Here is a 23,381-nt window from a genome sequence, read left to right as displayed (position 1 = left end):
ACCTTCACACCAAAGGAGTGGCCTAAGGTAATACCATTTATTAAATAAGATTTGATTAAGCAGAAAGATTTTGCTTAGCCCACTTAGCACTACGGAACCCAGGTTAGATAATGGTGCAATGCTGCATGACTGATAGGGAAAACGGATACACCGAGAGTCCCGACAGCACGGGGAGAAATCATGTGTGGGGTGTCATATTATTTTTCAAAGCATCTAAAAGTTGTTACTTACCAAAAAATACTGGAAAATATATTTGTTGCCCAGATGATAGTATGTTTGGAATATGTGATGAAAACATAAAGAGAACAAGATAATGGATGATACGATCAGTCTTAATATAGCCTGGTGGAAGGGATACAACAAATCATCTGCCCTCTATGAAGTACATTCTCCCAGTTGAATTCCAAACTTTGCAAGGTCATTATTACATGAAAAACTATAGTTTGCTTAATTAGAGAAGAAACGGGGAAGAATGGATTTTTGATGAGGGAGAGAGAAGATTTCTTTTCCTTTCCAGCAAAGAAATTTCAACACTGTGTTCAGTATTAAAAATAATACCGGCTATGAGATCCTGTGGGATTTCCCCTGATCTTAACTCTGAGGAGAAAGCATACTTAAAGCAAAGGCTGCAAAGTATTAGGTGCTGTTATTTCGAAATATTTAAACCACAGGCCCCTGTGGGAAGGGGGAGTGTTTGTTGATTTTGCTGCCTGTCCATTATCTTCCAGTCTTAGTCATTGCTTTACAAAAGCAACTGTGTTCCTGATGCAGTTGGAGACACAGGGCTGACCCTATACAGATCTCTGCAGTAATAGCATGGCCGTTCCAAAGGATTTCCCATCTTAAGTTACATGTACACTGGAGAAGCAATGTGTGCAATCCAGACACCATGAATAATTCCTTGATGACTCCTAGCTGGTTCTAAGGAGTGACGTGGTTGTGGCCACTCAAACATCAGCTAGTATATGATTTTGATATCTGATTTAGTACTTTGTGACATGTGCATGCCAAACTGATTTGAAACATGAAATCCCAACTCAAATAGCAGTTAATTTGGAAACAATGATTTGCAATTATGAACTAATCTACTGTTTGAGATTTGCTAGTTATTCTTAAATATGCATTCTTTTTTTTTACTTTCAATGTACTTAAATTTCAAACCAGTATCTTATACATATAAACTTTTCATGTAATTATAAATTCTCTTCTCTTTTTGCAATAGGCTCTTAACAGAGGGGTGGCTTGTTACAAACGGAAAGAGGTCAGACTTGATTTGAATCAAGACCTCAGACCTAGATTTGAATCCTAGTTCAACCATTTATAAACTGGGTCACCTTGGGCAAATCATTTAAACACTTTGGGTCTCCGTTTGCCCATCTGTCTACTAAGGGGGGTATTTTTGCTGTAAGTGTTAAATGAAGTAGTTTGTGTTTATGAGGACAGTTAAATCTGCACCTAAACTGGCATTCTAATTTGCCAAAGATTTGAAATTGCTCAAACTTTGGTGTCTTATGTACTGTAGAGCTTTTGGAGAGAAAAGTCATCCCAAAAGAAGAGGGGGTCAGGCAAGAAGACAAACGGAAACCAAGCCTCCAAGTTGGTGGAGAGGAGTGACGTTAACTGGTGTTTGGTATTTGTCATTCTGTGAACTAGTGTAGTAGTCAAAAATAACTCCAAGTTAAAATCGAAAGAGCCGTCTCTTTGAAATTTCCACAACATACTCATTTGTACTCGAGTTTGTACTCGTTGGGGATCTGTATTCCCCACTTCCAGGGCGGCACCATGGGGAGGTGTCAGTAGCAATGGCCATGCCTGGTGGAAGCAGCGGATCCTGGAGAGAGTTGGCAGCGGTCCCTGGCAGAAGCAGTGGTATAGGAGAATGGGATTTTCCCAACAAAGGTAGCTGCCGTGCTCAGAGAAGGAACATTCCCCCAAAAGTACCCAGTGGGAGAAGCGGTAACGAACAGAAGTGAGCAGGAAACACCAACTTGTGCTGTGCTGTCCAATATGGTGCCACTAGCCATATGTGGCTCTTTAAATCAAAATGAACAAAAATTAAAAATTCAGTTCCTCAGTCTCAGTAACAGATCCATCATTGCAGACAGTTCTATTGGACAGCACTGGACTAGAACATCAGTTTGTTCCAAAGCACATGTGAAAGATGCCCTAGAGACCTCTGAAGTGCCCAAAGACTGAGGCAGCGGCAGTGACAAAGGGAAAGGAATGAGGTCCTGAAACAGCAGTTAGAGATAAGAGTTGGTGCAAAAGGAGTTATTCTCTTTAACATCACCTTTTTTTGCCTAAGGTGAAAGCTGGGAAAATTCAGTGTATGTATAACAAAGCCCAGAACATTTCCTTGAATGTAACAGGCTTCAACAAATACAAAACCTCTTTTGCTTAAGACCTCTGTGTTGTTGGTTGTAACTTCTAATATAGCGATCATTCTGTTGCTAGAATGATCTTCCTGCCACCCACGTTAGATTCCCCAGCCTCTTCAAAAGCTGCCGAGGATTCTTCATCAAATAAAGAACATGGTGCAAAGTCCTAAGACTCATATCTTGCCAAGGTGAGCCCAGACACTGGAGCCGGAGAGCCTGGATATGAATCCCACCTCTGGGCTTACTGGCTGTGGACCTCGCACCACTGATTAACCTCTCTGAGCCTCAGGTTTCTCATCTGTAAAATGAGGATAATATTAGCACTGACTTCATAAAGTTGTTATGAGTGCCTGGCACATCATCAGCACTAGAAAAGTGTTTGTCAAATCCATATTTGTATTCTTCAACAATCTGGTCCATAACCACATTTTAAGTTTGTCTTTGACTATGCCCCCTTTCTCCCCTCTATATTTCAATGGTGTATACTCCCCCAACTTGACTTAAACTCCTTTTTCTCTTTCTCTGTATATAGTCATGTGCTGCATAATGGCGTTTGGTCGATGACGGATCGTGTATACAACAGTGTCCCATAAGATTAGTATCACATAGCCTAGGTGTGTAGTAGGCTGTATCTTCTAGGGTTGTGTAAGTACACTCCATGATGTTCACACAATGACGAAGTCACCTAAGACGCATTTCTCAGAACATATCCCCATTATTAAGTAACACAAGACTGTACTGAAATCCTACACATACATCCTTCGAAATGCACTTTCCCAAGGAATTTTTCCTGAAAGATTAGTCCTACTTTAGCATGTCCATAGCTCGTTGTGTACTTTAGCATTATAATCTTTGTTTCATTCCATTCTTTGCTTGCTCTTTATAGCTTGGTCTACGCTTGTCTGCACTCACCCTAGATTGTATGTTCCTCAAGGAATTATTCATGCTTGTAGTTCTCAAAATACGTGTCTAAAAGAGGTGCTCAGTAAATACTCATAAGAGGGTGAGAGGGAGGGAGAGTGTGGCAGGCCTTTCAGACCATTTCTGTGAAATACCCACTTTGTCCAAGTGCTGTATTTTAGAATTTATGCATATCAAGTGGCTTTTCAACAATATCAGGCACAATATCTTTCAGATGATGAGTGCAAAATTTATCTAATCTCCATTACATGTTCTACTTAATGCCAGATATCTAGGCTTCTTCCACTATGGCAGCATGAAAGGATAGTCACACTCTTAAAGGACTGAAAGCCGTGACACTTGATCTAAACACACAGTACAGTCAGTCCATTTATTTTCTTAATAATTTCCGATACAAATTATTTCTGCAGCACCCTCTGGGTGCATCACAAGGCCTACCCTCCCCACCTGAGGAAAGGAGCCTGGAACCCAAATGCTCCTTTGTGGGTACTGCTCTTGCTGGAAAGCTACAGACTTAGAACAGCTCTGTTTTTTTATGGGCTCTTGATTTTTAAGAATTAAAACTGACTTTACTTATACAAAAGTAATGACATCACATCATGAAAGTACTGGACCACTAGCAGACATTTTCTAAACTATCTCCCAAAAGCAAACCTTTGACCAAAGGCGATAACGAACAAGACAACAACACATTGGTAGTGTCCCAGGAAGGCATATCACTAATCAAAGGAAGAACCAGGGAGGTGCACAGACTGTGTATACCTGGGCCATGCTTTACATTGCATAATTCTCCCATGAATGAGAGCTGTCTACATTTGCATTAGAGGCTCAGCTCAGCTCACAGAAGGAATTCACATTTCCGCCCAGGGAAATTATTTTGAGTAACAAGGACATGGATCATATCACCAACAAATTATCGGGATCATGTGTCCCTATCCTTCTCCCATTGGATGGCAGTAGCGAACATTTAAAATAATGCACCCACACGCTCACCATTTGAGTTTGTCAACCCAGTCATGACCACCAAGGCTTTTTGCACAGGACTTTTTATTCTCTCCACCCAAAAAGCATATTAGTATCTCCAGTTGGAGTAGATCTGAGATCCAATCTGAGTGAAGCATTATCTCCAAGCAGTTTCTAGAGAATCTTTTTTTTTTTGATGTTTAAAAACCACAGGAATCACATATGTCTTTAATTCTTTTTTCTAATGGGTTTGATACTCAATATCACACAATATGTGCACATATTGGCCAGGGCTGTTGGGGTCTGTGAGGGAAAATCCCCCCTCAGAGTCCCTCATCCGCCCACATTTTTACATCATTCCTAAGATAATAAGCAAAAAAGACACCACCTCTTCTTAGCCTCCAAATTTTCCTGGACGTTTTTATTTCTTTGTTAGAAATATAAAATGCAACTTTATGAGTCTTTAAAAGTCTAAAGAAAATAGCTACTAATAGTATCTTTTTATTGCCTACAATTCATCCTGCTGAAAAAGGCAGTTATGTTCTTAGAGTTGATTATTGCTCAGTCTTAAATTTTCTAATTGTTTTAGATTTTTCACTTATTTTAGACATTTTCACTTTGCCCCCCAGAGTAAATTAAGATGAAAGGTAAATTAAAAGAGAGGAATTCAACATAAAGAGAATAAATAAACAAAACACAGATTGCAAAGCAAGAATGAAAACAAGGTCTCCCAGACCAGTCTGTTCAAGGAATGCTACAAATGTGAAGTGTTTACTATTTTAAAACATTAATCATGTACTCACTCTGTTTATTTAGCTATCAATGTTTTTCCTGTAGCTCTGACTTGAAAATGTGTAAGCTGTTTAGAATTAAGACTCAAACTGAAGCCAAATGATATTTTGATTATTTATACTGCAGAGTTTGTCTTGAAACTTCAGAGTTGCAGTCTTTTCATTTCAATTCACACCTTTTTTAAAAGTCATTATTATTTTGTATAATGTAACATCTCAAATAACTTTTATTGCCACCCACCACCATAGGCCCAAGTCCCAGCCGTTAAAGATAGGGAGCCTGGGTCCTCCATCAATGAGCCTATTCAGAAGATTGCCACTATTTTGCTTTTACCTAGAATCTATGCAATGACCCCAAAACACAGAATTATAGGACTGGGGTTAGTAAACAGAACTAGGAGTCCCAAAGACCTGAAAGTTTCTCAAGTTTCTGGCAGTATTTTCTTGACAGATATTCATCATTTTTACAAAATTTAACAATTCGGATCTGCTAACAAAATATATCCACCAAAGCTATGGTATTCTCATCATGAACAGGGGCTTCCGATCTGATCTCATAAAATTACGAGTCCTGTTGAAGACAGAAACAGATCACATTAGTGATTATTGTTTCTGCCCATTGAGAAAGACAGGAGAGCATTAGAATTTTCTCCTTGAATAAGGATTTTGAGGAATTTTCCCCAATAAAACACCTAGACAATGGCGTGGACAAGATCCCAAAAAGTGTTTATTTCCCTGAAAATTGTTATTGCCGTCATAAAATTATTCATATGAGTCAGGTGTACTGGAAAATTGTAGCATCTTTATTTTCTACAGCTGACCTAAAATTATTCCCATTTCTTCTAATTTTGACAGTTCGACCTCCTGTGAGAACTTTCTTCCCAACCCAAACCCTTCCCTAACTGGTGCAGGAGTGTAGAGCCCATCGTGGGTCTCCATTTGGCTTCTGGGCTGTTCTCTGCTTCAGCGTCTCATTTGGTGCTTGGCGGGTGCTGGCTGATTCTAACATGTTGCATGTTCGCTGTTCTGAAGATACCCAGCCTTTCATGCTGGCAAGTCAACCCGTGCTTTGCCTGGCACTCTGCCTCAATTTCTTTAGGAAACTTAGAAAACCAGTCGCAACCTACCCATGGCCTTCTCTCCACAGTCCCTGAGAACCAAAAGGGCTTTTCTTTATTTCCTCTCTCAGTCAAGCCATGGGGATTTCCTCTTGCTCTATCTCGTCATCCTTCCAAGAGTGATATTTGCCTTCCCCCTTTCTCTATAACAATGAGAAGAGAGTAACTGTTAAGAATAGGACACAATTTATGTGAAGAAAAATGAAAGGTTGATCAGTTTCGTAGTTTCTAATTTGCATTCCATTAGAGTTAGGTAGAGGGTTCATGGTGGGGATGGCAGGTCCCAGTGCTTCCAGTTCCTCCTTTCTGTGTCCTTTACCATCCTCCACCCTTCAGTAGCAACTCTACTCCTGCCCTCTGGGTGCCCAGTGCCCTCACAAGCTACTCACCTCCTTCAAACTAAACATTTCTGACAAACTGGCTTATAGGCACTCAATGTCTGATGTTTCACCTCTCTTAGGGGAATTACAAAGGACTAACATTTGAGCGAAAGCAATGAATCACAAAAAGTGGAATTCTGAGCATTAGTAGTTGAAGAAGAGCAGTGAGGGCAGAAAAGGAGTTTTCCAGATTCCACTGAAATAATACCTTGTAGATGAGATGACCTCCTGGGATTTTTCTATTTGTGTGTTCAACCAGAGACGTATATAAACGTATATACACAAACACACACGCACGCACACAGACATACACAGACACTTCAAATTGAAATATCAAGACATGTCAACGTGAGATGAACAAATATGAGACAACCTTGAAAACTTACACAGATTTTATAAATATATAGTGCTAATGTGTGTTGATTCATTTGACACAGGCTCCTTTAAATAAAGAAACAATAAAGAATCACAGAAAAAATAAAGAGTTACAGAAATAGCATGAACTAGCCCAGGCAAATCCCAAATAACTCAGTTGGTTGCAGAATCACCTGAAGAACTGAGTTTTAAGATAGTGTTTTTATCAGGTGACAGAAACAGCCACACTCATTTTGCTGTGACCAGACATTGACAACAATATAAACTGTCCTGTTTTGTAAAGCATGTAATTTTGGGCAAAGCTATATATGTGTACAAAAGCTGGTTCTTTTTTTTAAACTTTGTTTTACATTCATAGGCTCTGGGAGTACGAATTAGTGGTGTATTTCGTTACTGCAACAAAAAGAATTTCTAGTAATTGTAAGATACAATAATTCTTAGAGAAATGTGGTCCTTCTTACCATTTTGCTATTTTCCTGGAATATCTGACACGAGAAAACTTTTTGTAGTATTTGGTTGATGTGCCTCACTTTGGCCTGGCAGCTCTGTTTATGCCTCAAGATAACATTTTGAGGAGCAAATCTGGATTTGCCTACATCTCTTGATGTAGTTTGTTTGTAGATGTGTCTAGACAAACCAGTGACAGGTTCATTAAACTTGTTACTTCCCGGAAGGATCAATTATCTTTTCAAAAACCAATTTGAAACTTTGGTCAAATATCTTGCCTCCATTGCTAAACTTTTCACAAGCACGATGAGAGAGTGTGGCAGCCATGTTGCTCTGAAGTGGAAAAGCCTCCAGCCTTGGGTGGTGGTTGGCTTTACTGGATAGATTTCCTCCTTTGGGAAGGATCATTATCACACTGCTACTCTTCCTTCCTTCATTTACAACCCAAAGCCTGCCTGTTTGTTACGGCACTAACATTGCCTGAGGTTACTGCACATCAGGGACGCTCAAGCATGCCGCCATCTTTGTGGTGCATCTGCTCCCATGCTTTCAAGGCCCTCCTCAGGCAATAGGGCATCTACACTTCACATAACTCTCCAGAATTAAAAAAAGACACAAATGTAGGCACCTAAGTCCCCCAGTGAGGAGCAGCATCCTCTACTGTGGAAATCTGATTACCTACTACTGCAGAAATAGTTTATTATTTCTTGAGTTCAATTTGGATAGTCACTGAACTGTCAATTTTTTTTTTTGGTGAGGAAGCTTCGCCTTGAGCTAATATCCATTGCCAATCCTCCTCCTTTTTTTTGCTTGAGGAAGATTAGCCCTGAGCTAACATCTGTGCCAATCTTCCTCTACTTTGTATGTGGGATATCTCCACAGTATGGCTGATGAGTGGAGTAGGTCTGCACCCAGGATCTGAACCTGCGAACTCTGGGCCGTCAAAGTGGAGTGGTGGAACTTTAACCACTTGGCCATAGGACCAGCCCCCACAATAGCCAATGTTTTTTACTTAAATACATATGTTATAATAATAGTTACTCTATTTGAGGCACCTATATGCTTGATTCCACTGTTTTGGGTTTTAGTTAAATTGTCTCCAAATTTCAATAATCCTCTGACGTAGGTATTATTTATTTTTGAGGAAACGGAGCTCAGAGAAGTAAAGGGATTTGCCCAAGTTCCTGCAGTCAGTGATGGTGCAGCGTGGGATTACAAACCCAAGATTTCTGAGTCCCTGCCCAGTGTGAGATTTTAACAATATAGCAGCACTAACTTCTATGCCTTCAGCCCACCTTTCAGCCCAGCCACAGTGGTGGCAGCCAGTCTCGCATAGGAACAACCTGGAGCACCTCCCTCAGCTGTATGGCATAGGTCCTGAAGGTCCTGTGACACTGTGACGTATACAAATATCCATTATGTGCCTGGAAGTGGCGGGAGTGGCTAAAGGCTTTTCCCAATCATTCTTTGAGTCAATTCTGGAACTTGTCTGCACAGTTCCTGAGACAGTGCCAGTGGGATCAAGCTTGTTAACCACATTGGTGGCTTGCTCAGTAATGCATTCTTGAATTGTTTTACTTTCCCAGTCCTATTTCTTGTTCCCTGGAACCACTTCCAAAAAAAAATCTGTCTCAGGCTGTGCTCTCTGGAGGGAAACCAGGGTAAATCAAGCACATTTTGTCACACTCGTAAAAGTGGCAGCAGAGTGTATCAGATGGGGGAGTCGTTTATTTTTATTTGGGAAAACTGTTTATTGGGCTTGCTTGGTTTTCAAAGGCAAGGCTTGGAGCCTAGTCTAGAAGGAAAGCCACCAGCAATGGGAAGTAACCAGCAATGTAAAACAAAGTGTTTTCTACAGGTAGAGATGTTATTCTGATACTATCAAAGCGCAGGCCTTGGGGAGGAGCTAAGTGTACAGACAAGAAAAGAGAGAAGAGGGGAAAGGAGACTCTGATAGGAGTAAGGGCCTGGGCCCCAGAAACATGACAGGAGACCTGGACCAAAGGAGGGAAATGGCCAGCACAGGAATGAGGAAGGGAAAAGGCCATGTCACCCCCCAAGCGCCACCTGGAGAGCAAGTGGCAACAGTAGAGTAGTTTTGGGTCATTGCCCAGGATGAGACGTGACAGACAATGAATGGTATATCTAAGCACCTATCAGGAATCAGCAAAATAATTCAGGGGCAGGATTTCCTATAGTTACATGGGAAATAAGTTTGAGTTGCTTTATTTAGATATTAAAGATAAAAACAGAAGAACTTGGGAATATTTGGGAAACAAAGATGGAGTTAAAGAAACGGGCAGGGAGCATGTTGCTCATACATTTCATATAAGCCCCTGAGTATTCATTTGTTCCTTAAATATTTGTTAGATATCTGTTATATGCCTAGACATATAGTATAGTCTAGACACTGGGGGAGAAAAGCAGTGAAGAAAATTTTAAAAAATTATATTCTACAAGGGGGGAATAGAAAAAAACTTGTAAAAGTATAGAGTCTGTTGGACAATAATAATTCTATAAAGAAAATTGAAAAGAAAAGGGAAATAGACATGTTTGGCAAGCAGAGCAATAGGAAATGTTGGCACCATTTTTATGTTTCTTGCAAAAGAGCAAATTTTGTGGACTGTGACAACCAAGGCCATGTATCTAGGCTTAATCAAACTCTTATTTAACGAATGTCAAATGTTATCTGATTACTTGCTGTGGGCAAGATGCTGAGCTAGGCAACATGGTGAAGACAAAGACGAACACGGAATGTTTTCAAGGATCTTTCAGGCCAACAAAGATGCTTAAGTGTTTCCAGTCTATAAGCCTTTCTCCACTGGGGTCTCACAAGAGAAGGCCTAATGCCTTTGGGTATCCATTTTAAGTAATGAATTAACCTCTTTCATAAGCGGCCAGAGTGTTATTAGTTATGAATCTTCCTTGGGATAATTGAGAAAATAGTTACTCAAATCGCTTTCTGTTTTCTATGGTAGAGTTGAGGAACCACAGTAAGAAAGACAGAAAGGGGTATGGATAAAAAACAGATCCTAAACCTGTTCTGCTCTGTTTTATTTTTGGTGGTAGTTGTTTACTTTTGAAGACATTCAAACCATCTATATTTGTGGCTGTTATTACGGGATAAATATACTAAGAAACAGCAAGACAGTTTGGCTTCTACAATTTGTTTGGTTTTAACTAAATATTTATCTTGGAAGAAATACACGTACAATATTCATAGAAAGAGATATGACAGTCACCTCGTTACCTTCCTTTGAGTTTTACTTGAGGCTTGAATGAGACTGAAACCACCTGGATACCAGAGGAAGATACACGAAGGAGCGTAAAGATTATGGCCATTCTGTTCTTGAGCCTTTATTTTGATTGAGTTATTTTGAGTTGAGGCTTTGGCTGCTCTACCAGACTGGAGATTTTCTTATCACTTAACACTGGCAAATACGTTTACGAAACATACTTGAGAATGTTGAAGGTCTCTTACAAGCTTGCCCATTTGAATCATTCTGTTCAGTTGCTCCATACTGCCTAGTGCCCTTGGCTATTTCTCATGGGTTGTGACCCACTTCATCTTCTCCTTTTAGCTGGCGTAGACTTCGTTCAAAAAGATTTTAATTCCTTCTAATGAAATAATGAATCAAGGTAGCCGTCATCCATTGCTGCCAAAATCATTAGGTGAAAGGTTGATGGGAAATTTTACAATGGATAAATCAAGCTGACGCCACCTGGGAAGCCGCTCACTGATTGATCAACCAGATATTATGTGCTTATGGATACAATGCAATAGGAAAGACACAGCAACACCTCTGAAGTCTGTTTGGCCACAAGTTTGAACCATAATCTAATCAAATGTCTAGATCTCACTAGTGTGCAGGAAATAGAGAAACCAGTTAAACGACACCAAGAGGAAGCAATCAACAAAATCTATTCCTCAGAATAAAAATAACTGATTATTCAAATTAAAAGTGACGGAGGGGAGTTAATATAGAATAAAAGGAAATTAAGATAAATAATAATCAAATACAACCATGGTGTAAGTTTCATAAAGTTCTGTCTAAAGTGAACATTTCAGACATTGAAGCAGCCCCAAATCCATATGCCTCACCAAGCAAAGCATTTTAGCACATGTTCTCCCCTAGAAGACATGTCTTATCTAGTTCTATTTAGAATCCTTCTGCTTCCTCTCCTCTAGTGATCTATCTTAGATAAAACTCTGTCATGAGGTGATGACAGTCTTTGTTATTAAAACAGCTTCTTGTGACTAGTAAAATAAGCATGAACAATAGCATACTTCAACCCTTCCATCTTGGAAAAAATGCTGTAGAACTGGCCCAATAACACAGTTTCTAAGGAAATCCCAAAGTGTCTTAAAGCATTCTTAAACCTTGGCAACCAGATTAGGGCTTTAGAGTTTTTAATACACAGCAGCCACACCCACATCCTAACTCATTCCAGCTTCCACATCCAGAAGTCTAGCTTTGGGCTGGCAGTGGAAACGTGACTTATCACCTAACATCATGCCCAAGGACGTACATGCTAGAGATTAATAATTAGCCACTAGAACGTGAGTGGCAGCACTTCGACTTTCTGCATATGAATTTGATCATTTCCCACCAAACCCAAGAAACTTAAAATACTAGTGGTATTTCACAAAAATTATACTCTGAACACGGCTGTATTCAGCCCACAATTTGAGCTAAGTTGTCAAAGACAGAAATGTATCACCAAAGAGTCTAACGCGTAGCTTAAAATGATTGATTCAAGACTAAATCAGCAACGCTAATTTCTTGCAATGCTAGTTACATGTGGTTGCATTAATATTCCCTTTTCAGCAATCCAGCTGAGAATCATTATTTAATGAAAGGCTTACAAAATATATCCTATTTAATGGCTTTCATTACAGATTCCTTTGTAGACATGCAGAAAAAATGTAAGTGACCATGTAAGGTCTATGCTGCATTTGCAATAAGCTGCAGAATTTTACTTAGGTGTACATGAAATATATGTGTATATGTGTATGCATATAATGCATATTTGGCATACGCTACAGATACATCTATACATATATACAATATGACACATATATATTACAATAATATAATATATAATATTTATATACAATTAATATCAAGATATCATTCTCATTTGTAGTTTCCAAATTTACTGGTTCAAGGAACAGATTATGAAAGATGCATTAGAATTTGAGTTTTCATATCAAATTGCCTTAGGTTTGAATACTGGCTACACCATTCATTAAATGTACTATGTCTTTAGACAGTTTTACTCACTAATATTTAGTTTCCTCATCTTTAAAATAAGAATAACAATGTCTGCTTCCCAGAGTGTTGTTATAAAGATGAATAAAATTCAAGCAAAGAACTTAACACAATATCTCTGTAAGCATTATTCTGCTTCTAATATAAAAATAACAACAGAAAGAATCATAGTTTTTTATTGAACAAACTGCAAGGTTTATGGATTTTCAGTTGCTAAAGAGTTGAACCTAAGTAGGGAGATGACCCAAAGGTCTGGGGGTAGTCCAGGGATGGACTGTAAAAGGAAAAACGTTTGTGGAGGAATTCATATTTAAGCAATAAAATGTTGGAGTTTTTCTTCCAGGCTAAGGTAAGCCACCTGATTCTTATATAATATGTATATATTATAGTATTGTATATAATATATGATTCTTATATTTAATAATATATATATGTTTTGGTACTTTGTTAACTAAATAAGACTAACTTTGTTAGTCTTAGTTAACTAAACAGCAAGTCTTCAGGTAGAACATAGTGATTTGAATTACTCCAGATTTCTTGCACTTGAAAGATTAACAGAAAAAAATAAAGGGATTATTCAGAGTGTCATTGACCTGAGTGTATCACTTTGGCTTTTCTCTCATCAGGAAACAGACACAAGGAATTATTTTTGTTTTGGGGGGAGTTTTTTTGGTGAGGAAGATTGTCCCTGAGCTAACATCTGTGCCAGTCTTCTTCTATTTTGTATGTGGGTCACCACCACAGCATGGGTTGATGAGCAGTGTGTAGGTCCACACTCAGGATCCAAACAAGTGAACCCAGGGTCACCAAAGCAGAGCACACAAGCCTAACCACTATACCACCAGGCTGGCCTCCAGACACAATGAACTTTGCACAAGCAGAATCTGAATTTAAGTACTTGGGGGTAAACATTTTTCAGAGTAGCTACAGAAATGCATAGTCATAGACCAAGCCAATAAATCCCTCTGAATAGGAACGATGTCAAAGAGGCCAAGCCCCCTGCACTCAGCCAAGAGAGTCATACCAATTTCTCTGTAAGGTTTCCAAACAAAGCCACAGCCAGAGAAATTCCATGTAGGGGAGTCCTCATGAATCTGAAAATTGTGGCTATCTTAACACCTGGCTATTTCATTAATTATTTTGACTCAATTAAAGTAGATTACTTTTTAAGCAAAGAGGAGAGTTGACTGACTTTTCATTAATTAACTTTTGTTTTGCCTAAATATTCTTAACACAGTTATTTTTAAAATCACTTAACATTAATAACCATCATAGTTTTACTATTTTATAGAATAGAATGCTCCCCTATCTGTTATATCTCTTAGTCTCCACAATGGACTTCCAGGTACATATTGCGGATCTAATTTTAAACTTGAAGAAAATGAGGCTGAGAGGTCCCATGACTAACCCAACTCATAAGTAGAGCTCCAGAGATGGCCCTTCCTCAGACTCTTCCCTCTGGGGAATTTCCTGGGTGTTGCGAGCAAGCATTTTTCATAAGTTAGGTATTTTCAAATTACAAGTGAGTCAATGGTAGGTTTTCTTTCTTTAAAAAGAGAAAAAAAGAGGGGTTTACAATATTGTAAATCAAGGGTAAGGATGACATCCCACAGAAAGACCCCTACTGATTCTAATGCACGCTCAATGGACCTGAAATGAGCTAAATCCAGAGCAAGCTCCAAGCAATTCAGAGAGCCATGAGCTCTCCATTTAAACCAGGAGTTCAGTGTCTCTCCCTACTGTCAGAAATTTGAAGAATATTCGCATTTTCCATGTGCTTTATCAATAGCTACCTCAATACTTTTAAACTATCTGTCACTCTAGTGCCTAGGTAATTAGGTGGAGGTGCTCAGACACTGTATTATTTGAACATCATTTCCATGGAGCAAAGTCAGCTTGTAACATTTGTCATTATTCTGATGGGCTTTTTACCACTTAAATAACTAAAGGGAAAAATTACAATTTCCTCTAAACTCATTTGTAGTTACTTTCACAAATAATTTTTGGTCACGTTTATCACATTGAACATTGGCTATGTGTCAACTAAATCCTTGGAGATTATTTCAGCATAATTGATGGTCCTACTTAATTTCCCAGAGGCTATTCTGAAAACTCTTTTCTTTTTTTCAAGTACTCCTTTTTTAACGTTGGAAATCATTTCCAAATACACTTATTCTATTGGCTTCCTTTTTCTAAGAAGCCAGTTGGCATTGCATTATCTTTGATTGTATTAGCTCTGTTGTGCATCAAGAGAAAAAGACCCTTGTGTGATCTTAAGCCATTGTTATGAGGTTTGGGGGTCTGGCTTTTCATATAGCCACTAGATAAGGAAATACGTGTGACAATTTGGAGATGTTGAGTCTAGGGGTGGGGTTGGAAAATTACAAATCTGTACCACCAAATGGTTTTATAAATAAAACCACGCTCAGCCATTCCCATTCATTTATATATTGTCTATGGCCGCTTTAACCCTAGAATGGCAGAGTCAAGTAGTAGTGACAGAGACCATATGGTGTGCAAAGCTTAAATATTTACAAACTGGCCCTTTAAGAAAAAGTTTGCAGACCCCTGATCTAGGGGGAACTTTGGCTCCTGGCAATAGTTTAAAAAAATTAAAAATAAAAAAGTTTGTCTTAACTAGTCTTCTTTTAGCCAACAATCCAATATTTCCTCTCAGGTAAGGACTCCTAATTGATGGTCACAGTTATGTCCATGAAGCACTGAAAGGCCTTGAACTACCTTCTGAATCAGCAAAGATTAAGTCTCACTCACTGTAGGTCTCTGATGTCTAGATTCATAGTCTTAAATTGCTATGAAGCTCCAACATCATCTTTCACAAAAAAGCAGAAACCTCTTCTATATGCTTCCCATGTGGTCCTGCAGTCTCTAATTACAGACCCAATGAAAGGGGGCACACGACTTCACAGGATACCCACACTGTTTTGTGGCAGCTCTGACTCTTAGTCTTGCTAAGTTTGGTTTTTTCGCCCCACACTGAGTTAATGTCTATTTCCTTGCCACTCACTTGCCTTATTCTAATATTTTAACTGTTACTAAATTATAAATGATATATGTGTAACTTTTTATTAGAGAGAATACTAACTGAACAGAGCACTCCATCCTTCCACTCTGCCTTATCATGGTGGATAAAGTAGGTCTGGAGGAACAGGCACAGGTTCTGGATTCAGATAGACCTGTGTTTAACTATTGGTCTCATCACTTAAAAGTGGTGTGGCTGGGGCCAGCCCTGTGGCCTAGTGGGTAAGTTTGCAGGCTCCACTTTGGCAGCCTGGGGTTCGCCAGTTTGGATCCTGGGTGCGGACCTGCACACTGCTTGTCAAGTCACACTGTGGCAGCATGCCACATAGAAGAACTAGAATGACCTATAACTAGGATATACAACTATGTACTGGGGGCTTTGGAGAGAAAAAAAAAAAAAAGACGAAGATTGGCAACAGATGTTAGCTCAGGGCCAATCCTCCTCACCAAAAAAAAAGTGGTGTGGCTTCAGGCTAATTGCTTTAACTTCTCTGAGCATCAATTTCCTCATTTGCTGAACAGAGAAAACATGAGAATTTGAAAGGAGGTATGTAGAAGGTCCAGCAGGATGCCTGACACAAAAGGAGCTGTTAGTCGTAGTAGAAAGTAGCAGGTGTTTTAAATGTGCTAGGGGCAAACGTGCAAGAGCCAGAGCATTCTGAGGCCCCAACCATTAGCCAGAGGCAGCACTGGGAGCATCTTAGGAACTGAAGATCATCCTATATTTAAGACTTCCTTTAAGGGCTAACGTTACCTCAAGTATGTCATAAATATTCCAGGGCAAGGATTAATCTATCCGGTTCTCTACATTCCACTATGCAGAAAGAGGGGCTTAATGCTTGATTTAACTCATGAAGATACCCAAAAAGTAAGCAGTATAAACATTAGACATTCTAAATGTACACAAAGAGGTATTTCAAGAAGAACACTCACTTTTCAATTCAGAAAAACATAACTTGTGCAAATGAACGAATCCGCTAACCAAGAAGGGCCAGATTATGAGCACGTCTGTCTCTCTTGTTTGGAATTACTATGCCTTGTGAGATCCAGCCGTGTTCGTAGTATCTGATTTTAACATGGCAACTCTCTCCTATTCTTGTTTCTTCTGTTTAAGGCAACATATTGAATCTCTTGGGAGAAACTCATCCTGTATCTGCTCAGTTGAAAACATGAGGGTGCGCATTCTGAGCTACATATGCTCAGGTCCGAGTTTCCAGGGAAACAAGACTGTTCATCTATCTACAAAAATGAACTGATGAGTCACTTTCAGCCTGTTACAAACCTTGATTCTGAATCAAATTCCAATGTAGAGTCTGAAAAATGTCAATGTCTTGTCCTTTGTGCCTAGCAAACCCCTGATGCTGTGGAGGCTGGCCGCTGGGCAGGCATTCACTGAGTTATCTCACTGTTGTTTTCCTCTGAACTGTTAGTGAAATACTGCCAGTGATAGCCACCTCCACACTGCACCTACGTGCAAACGGCCTTTGTTTCTATCAGTAAAGCCAGACGAGAGCCATGTGCATTTAGAATGTGCCGGGCCCACCGTGTGGGAGGGGGCACCGTGGTCCTCCCTTGTCTAGCAGCGGCTACTGGCTCTCAGGTTCACACACTGCACCAAGCAAAGAGCAATGGGACATCCTACCTCCAAACTTCCATTAGCGTTTGAATCCTAGTGGTTGATGGCATTTCTAAAGTTCTTGAATCTGAGACTTACTGCCCATTCTTGAGTATTTACTAATCAAACTACTTTAGATGTGCTACTTTGTTTAACAATCAAATCAGACCTTGAGGTAGATATCAGTATTATCTTCAGTCTCTAGAAACTGAGGCACAGAGAAGTTAAGCCATTCCCCCCAAGGTAACAGTTTGTAAGTGGTAAAGCTGGTGTTTGAACCCTGGCTGTGTCGCCTCCATCTCGTACTCTTAGCACTTTATTCCCTCTTCCAGGAAGTTGGCCATTCTGTTTTTCTCTGAGTTTCAAATGAGTATGCCCATTCATTTGTTTGTTCATTCGCTTCTTCAGCAAAGATGTACCAGGCACCTATGCTAGACCCTCTGGATATGGTAGCAAACAAGAGAGAGGGACTCCCTCATGGAGCTCACATGTTGTGGAGGGGACGAGTAAGCGACCACAAACAAGACAGAGACTGTGGTTTGAGCAGGTGATTTGGAAAGGACCATGGCATATGCAAGGTACAGAAAGGGGACAAGACAAGGCAGAGGCAGAGAAAGGCCAGATCGTCCTGGACCACAGAGAGCAGACTGGATTTTATTTTAGGTGAAGCAGTAGTTATTGAAGATCATATTTGATGTAAAGTTGTCCTCTGTTCCTATTGCAAAGAAGCTATGTGGATAGGTATGAAATAGACCTGTGTGTCAGAGGTAGAAAAATGCATACAACTCCCAGCCTCGATTATATTTTTCTGGAATGGCTTCAATTACATATAGCGAACATATTTCAATGCTCTTAAAAGACTAAAATTAGCTTTTCTATTATTTATTTCTTTTTGGTTAAGGAGAAAATACATTGACTAAGAAAGTATGCTAACATGCAGGAGTGGAACCAAACAAGAGGCAGAAAAAAAAAAATTAAAAAGGACCTGTTGAACAGGCACCAGCCTAAAGCGAGTACCCGTGAGTGAACTAGGTATGGCCCCTCAGCCTATCATCACACTTGGAAGCCCCTCCAGGGAACCCGACCCACTGCTATGAAAAATCCATAGTGCCCAGACTCTGTGGGATATGCTCTTGCTTTCTTTCACGTCTGTATGTCTGTGCCTGGCACAATATCTTATCTAGCATTTGTTCACCATAATATTTGTAGGAGGAGGGAAGGAAGAAAGAAAGGAAGAAGAGAGAGAGGGAAAAAGAGAAGGAGAGAGGAAAGTGGAAGGTAAGAAGGAAACATCACTATTGGTTAGCAGCTGACATCTTTACCTCTTGGTTTTGAATCTTCTCGGCTGGTGCTTTATTCTCAGCACTCCCTAACCCATCTTCCTAGGATAAAAAAAAACATCCAACATGACACTTCCAAAAGATTAATATTTTCATTTCAACATTTCTGAAAGTATTTCAATGAAATTGCTTTCAAATGGTTTATTTTATATTAGATCATTGAGAGATAGATTAATGTCATAAACGTAGGTAGTAGCAAGCAATATTTTTGTCTCCTATGTGCACATACTGTATATTTCATAACCTCTGATAACTTAAAGTCACTAATTTAAGTCAAATTAGGGAAAGGGCAGTATAATAATTGCTATATTTCCTCTCCTTCTTGATAACAAATGAGGCTTTTTTTCCTCCACCAGTATATAATAGTGTGCTTTTTCTTTGGCTGAGATATAATAGCACTGCTCTACACGAACAAAAATATTTTTACTGGCTATGTTATTACTGAGAAATGCATTGGGAAAATGTAAAAATATTTCACCTTTATGTTGAAGAAAATAAACACAGTGGATTAAATAAAATTTTCACAGCTCTTGACACGTGCCATATGTAATGCTTGGTAAACGTCAAAGAGCTTGGCTTCTTCTGAGAATCATAGACTAGAATTAGAGGGGATCCTGAGTATTTATTGATCCACGATCCCAACCCAGCTCAGCACATTGGGCAAATGGGACCTAAAGATGTTGAAGGACAGTCCAAAGTTTGTGTAATTAATTGAAGAGCCAGGACTGGATCCAGCCCATTGTTAAACCCACCACACAATGCTGCCTCCGTGATGCCGCACTGCACACTGTTGGAAGTCAGCCTTACGCATGAGAAGCCACGGCTCCTGAACCGACAGGACTTCAAGTCCTGACTCACACTCTGACCACGTCTGTGAGCCTGGACAACATATTTTAACCTACGCAAGCCTGAGTTTTTCTATAAAAAGGAAATTTAATAGTGCCAACCTCAAACATTTGTTTGAATATCAAATGAAATAATTTAAAGTACTGACACATCGTGTTAAATAAATGTCTATGACTACTATTATTATTTATTATTATTCAAACATGAGACACGTGAAACCCTTAGTTTTGCTGATAATTTTTGACTACACTTATTTGCTAAAATGAGAATTCTAACTTCTTATATACACACATAAAACTCTGCTCAGAAAGCTTCTAAGTTGATTGTCTGACTCTAATGATCTAAATATTAAGTATACTTTTTGACAATTTTTCAAAGTCAAATAAATTCAAAAAGGTATTGCTAAGGCAATACACTTGAGATAAACAAGAGTTGACCCTTGCCTTCAGAGAGCTTAGAATCCAGTGGAGGAGAAAGACATGAATAACAATGAGGCTTATAAAAGACAGAATGTGGTGTACACACTGTAAGAGAAGTGACAGAGGGGCTTTGGGAACAGAGTAGGAGGAAGGAATTCAGGTGGAGGAAAGCAAGACAGTCTTCATGGAGGAAATAGCATTTGATCTGAGTCCTGAAAGGATGTGGAAATTAGAGAAAATGATGTGGGCAAAGACCCAAGCTGCAGGTCCACTGTGTTCCAGACATCCACAAGTTGTGTGTCCAAGGATTGTAGAAATCCCATCTTCCTCAGAAACACAGGGGATATTGGCAAATGCTGAAGAGCACTGTGTGGCTGAGTCATAGTGTGTGGGGGAGGTAGAAACACTAGAGGTGAGTAAAATATGAGGCTGGAAAAGTGGGTTTGAGCCTGAAAACCATCATGGTGAGACATGCAGACTCTGGAATGCCAGACCACGTGAATCCCAGCTCTGCCTCTCTGGAGCCATGTGGGGTTGGCAAATGACTTAACCTCTCTATGCTTCAGTTTCCTCTCTTATAACATGAGAATAACAATAGTGCCTACCTCTTAGTGTGGCTGTGAGAATTTAATGAGTTACTATCCGTAAAGCACCTAGACCAGGAGCTGGGATACAGTTAGAGTTCAGAAATTGTTAGCTATCAAGATCACTGTCATCACTGTCACCATCATCATCATCATCATCATCACCACTGGAGAGATTTAGATACCGTATTAGAGACTGAAGATCCACAGAGAAACAATCATCCAAAGATGCATATTAGTCAAAGCACTACTTTACGAAGATGATTTTGGTGAGCTGCATATACTTAGTGACTTGACATCAAAAATGTATGTGACTCGTAATTATCACTAGAAATATAGGAAATCTAGGTTACAGAAAAGATCGATTTGCCTGGTAAATTAAAGACTTATGTTACAGTCCAGTACAAATTTTGTTTGAATTTTTTATTTTTTAACTATATAAGCGGTAGATAAATGCATTTTGGTTGTATGGGAGCAAACAGAGTAAAAACTTGAAGTTTCTCTTCATCCTCCTGTCTCCCAGCTCCCAGGATCACTTCCATCTTATTGGTTGTTAAGAATTTAGACTAGTGTTCCAAGTTTTTTACACAATTACAAGTGTGTATAACCTTTAAGCTTTTTAAAACTGTACCTTTTTTCAATTTTCCTTTCATTTAACAATACGATCGAAGATCTTTCTATGTAGTATAATATATCTATCTCACCCTTTTTACTGCTGCAGAATATTCCAAATATTGCTATTCCCTCCCTTATTTCATGAATCATTCTATTCATGAACATTCAGTTTATTTCCCATTTTTTTCACTTTTATAAACAAGGCTACAGTGGACTGTTCTACGTATATTTTTGTGGACATGCATAATCAGATATCTCTGTAGGACAGATACTCATGAGGGGAATTGCTGATCCAAAGAACACATTCTTAAATTTTATTAGAGCCTGCCATATGGGTCTCTGAAAAGTTGGTACCAATTTACATAACCCTCAAAAATGAATGAGAGTTCTTTAACAACTCAAATTTTAAAAGTAATAATAAAGTCCAAATTCCAGACTAATGATATAAGTGATTTGTTATCCTAGATTAATGATTCTTAAACTTTTTGGAGTCACACATCCCTTTTAGAATTTGATAAAAGTTATGGATTTGCTCCCAAGAAAAGGGTGCACAGACATGAATATACTGAACTTTTATATTTCATAGTCCCCAGAAGTTCAACCCAAGATTAAGAACCTCTCTCTTCTGGAAATCAAAAGCTGTGCATTTGTGGGTGTGATGAGTGAGCACTGGCAGCCAGCCTCGGACCTCTCTGTGAACCTTGCTGAAGGTCTCCTTTGGGTCCTCTTCCTTTTCTACATACAATAAGCAGCACGACACTAGGTAGAGCAGGCTGCCGTTTACTGTACCTCCATCCGGCAGTGAAAACTCTGCTTTCACGTCTATCTTATTCAAGGCCTTTCTTCTTCAGCCCTCTTCAGCCCTCGGTGAGTGTGTGTTTGTGCCTGAGTGCGTGCATATATGTGTGTTTGCTCATGCACCTGTGCTCATGAACAATCTTTGTAGCATGTTAACATGGAATCAGGCTGACTAGGTTCGAACTTCTGACTCTAACTATCTGTGTGACCTTGGGGAAGTCATCTAACCAGAGAGGCCACCACTGGCTGATAGAACTTTCTGCAATGATTGAAATGTCCTATAATCTGTGCTGTGCGATACAGTAGTTGCTAGCCATATGTGACGATTGGTCACTTTAAATTTGGCTAATGTTACTGAGGAATAAAACTTCTAATTTTTTTATTCTAATTAATTTAAATTAAAATCACCACATACTGCTAGTGGCTACTATAATGGACAGTGCAAATCTAGTGCCTTTGTTTTCATGTCTGCCAAATAGGAATAATAATGGTTCCTACTTTATAGGAGTATTGTGAGGAATAAATAAATTAAATATATGTAAAGTACTTAGGGCATCACCTGGCACATAGCAAATGCTACATAATTGCACATTGAAATTACTATTATTGATCATCAATTATGTACAAAAGGCCATATTAAGGTTATTGGAAGAAAAACAGATATGATATATAGTTCCCACACTCAAGGAACTTAAAATCTCATTGAGGAGACAGTACATTCATATCTATATTATAAATAGAAAGAGGGAGTCAGTAACACAAATGTTAAGTGATATTTCCAGTCAAAAACTTGAGCAATGTGTGCCAAAATAATACTGAAGTAAGACATAATAAACTGAATCCCTTTGTGGAAGCATTGTGAATTGAGCTCTCAAATGGAGGTTTGAAAGATGTGTCAGAGTTATTTAGTCAGAAAGTGAGGAACAAGTTCAAAAACTAAGGCTGGAGGCGGAAATGATAAAGGTTCATCAGAGGATGCAGAGTAGGCCTGTGTGGCAGGAAGGTTAATGGAGGCATCTACTGAGCATTCAAATTGGGTTGTACAACTGCAGTCAGCTGACCAGAGGTCTTCAATGGCAGGATGAGATGAAATTTCATTTGTCTGACAAAAGAAAAATTTGTGAAGCTTTGAGCGTAGGCACGGTAGAAGCTTTTAGAATCAAGAAGCAGGAGAAAGGAGAGGCAGACTGCAGCCATTGAGAGGCTATGTCAGAAAAGGAGGGTCAAGCAATAGGGGGGCCATGGGCTGGCAATGGATGTTTGCTTGTCGTGAAGGTCACCTTCAAATTTCCTCGCATATAGCCTTTCCTCATTCCCTCTGTCAGAGAATAGAAAACCCCTTCGTACCAACCCTGTCTGCGATCATCCTTCAAGCTTCCTCGGAGGCTGGCTGTCTTCCTTGGTCTCCTCTCTCAAGCACCGACTTTTTCAATGTTTTCTTGTTTCTGCCGTCGTTTGGCTGTTTGGTCATCAAAGTAA

General features: G+C 39.3%; 1 long non-coding RNA gene across 1 annotated transcript in view; it reads right to left on the bottom strand.

The window, feature by feature from the left end:
• Positions 1 to 18,622: 18,622 nt before the first annotated feature.
• LOC139075742 (uncharacterized) overlaps positions 18,623 to 23,381 on the bottom strand; it is a 93,535-nt gene continuing 88,776 nt past the window's right edge. The window contains exons 3-4 of the long non-coding RNA XR_011526493.1: positions 23,254 to 23,361; positions 18,623 to 18,682 (exon numbers count right to left, since the gene is read on the bottom strand). This is a non-coding gene — a long non-coding RNA (uncharacterized lncRNA). The remainder of the gene's footprint in view (positions 18,683 to 23,253; positions 23,362 to 23,381) is intronic.

This window comes from Equus przewalskii, chromosome 14, assembly GCF_037783145.1.
Source record: "Equus przewalskii isolate Varuska chromosome 14, EquPr2, whole genome shotgun sequence".
Lineage (NCBI taxonomy): Eukaryota > Metazoa > Chordata > Mammalia > Perissodactyla > Equidae > Equus > Equus przewalskii.
This window is presented reverse-complemented; position numbering and strand designations above follow the sequence as displayed.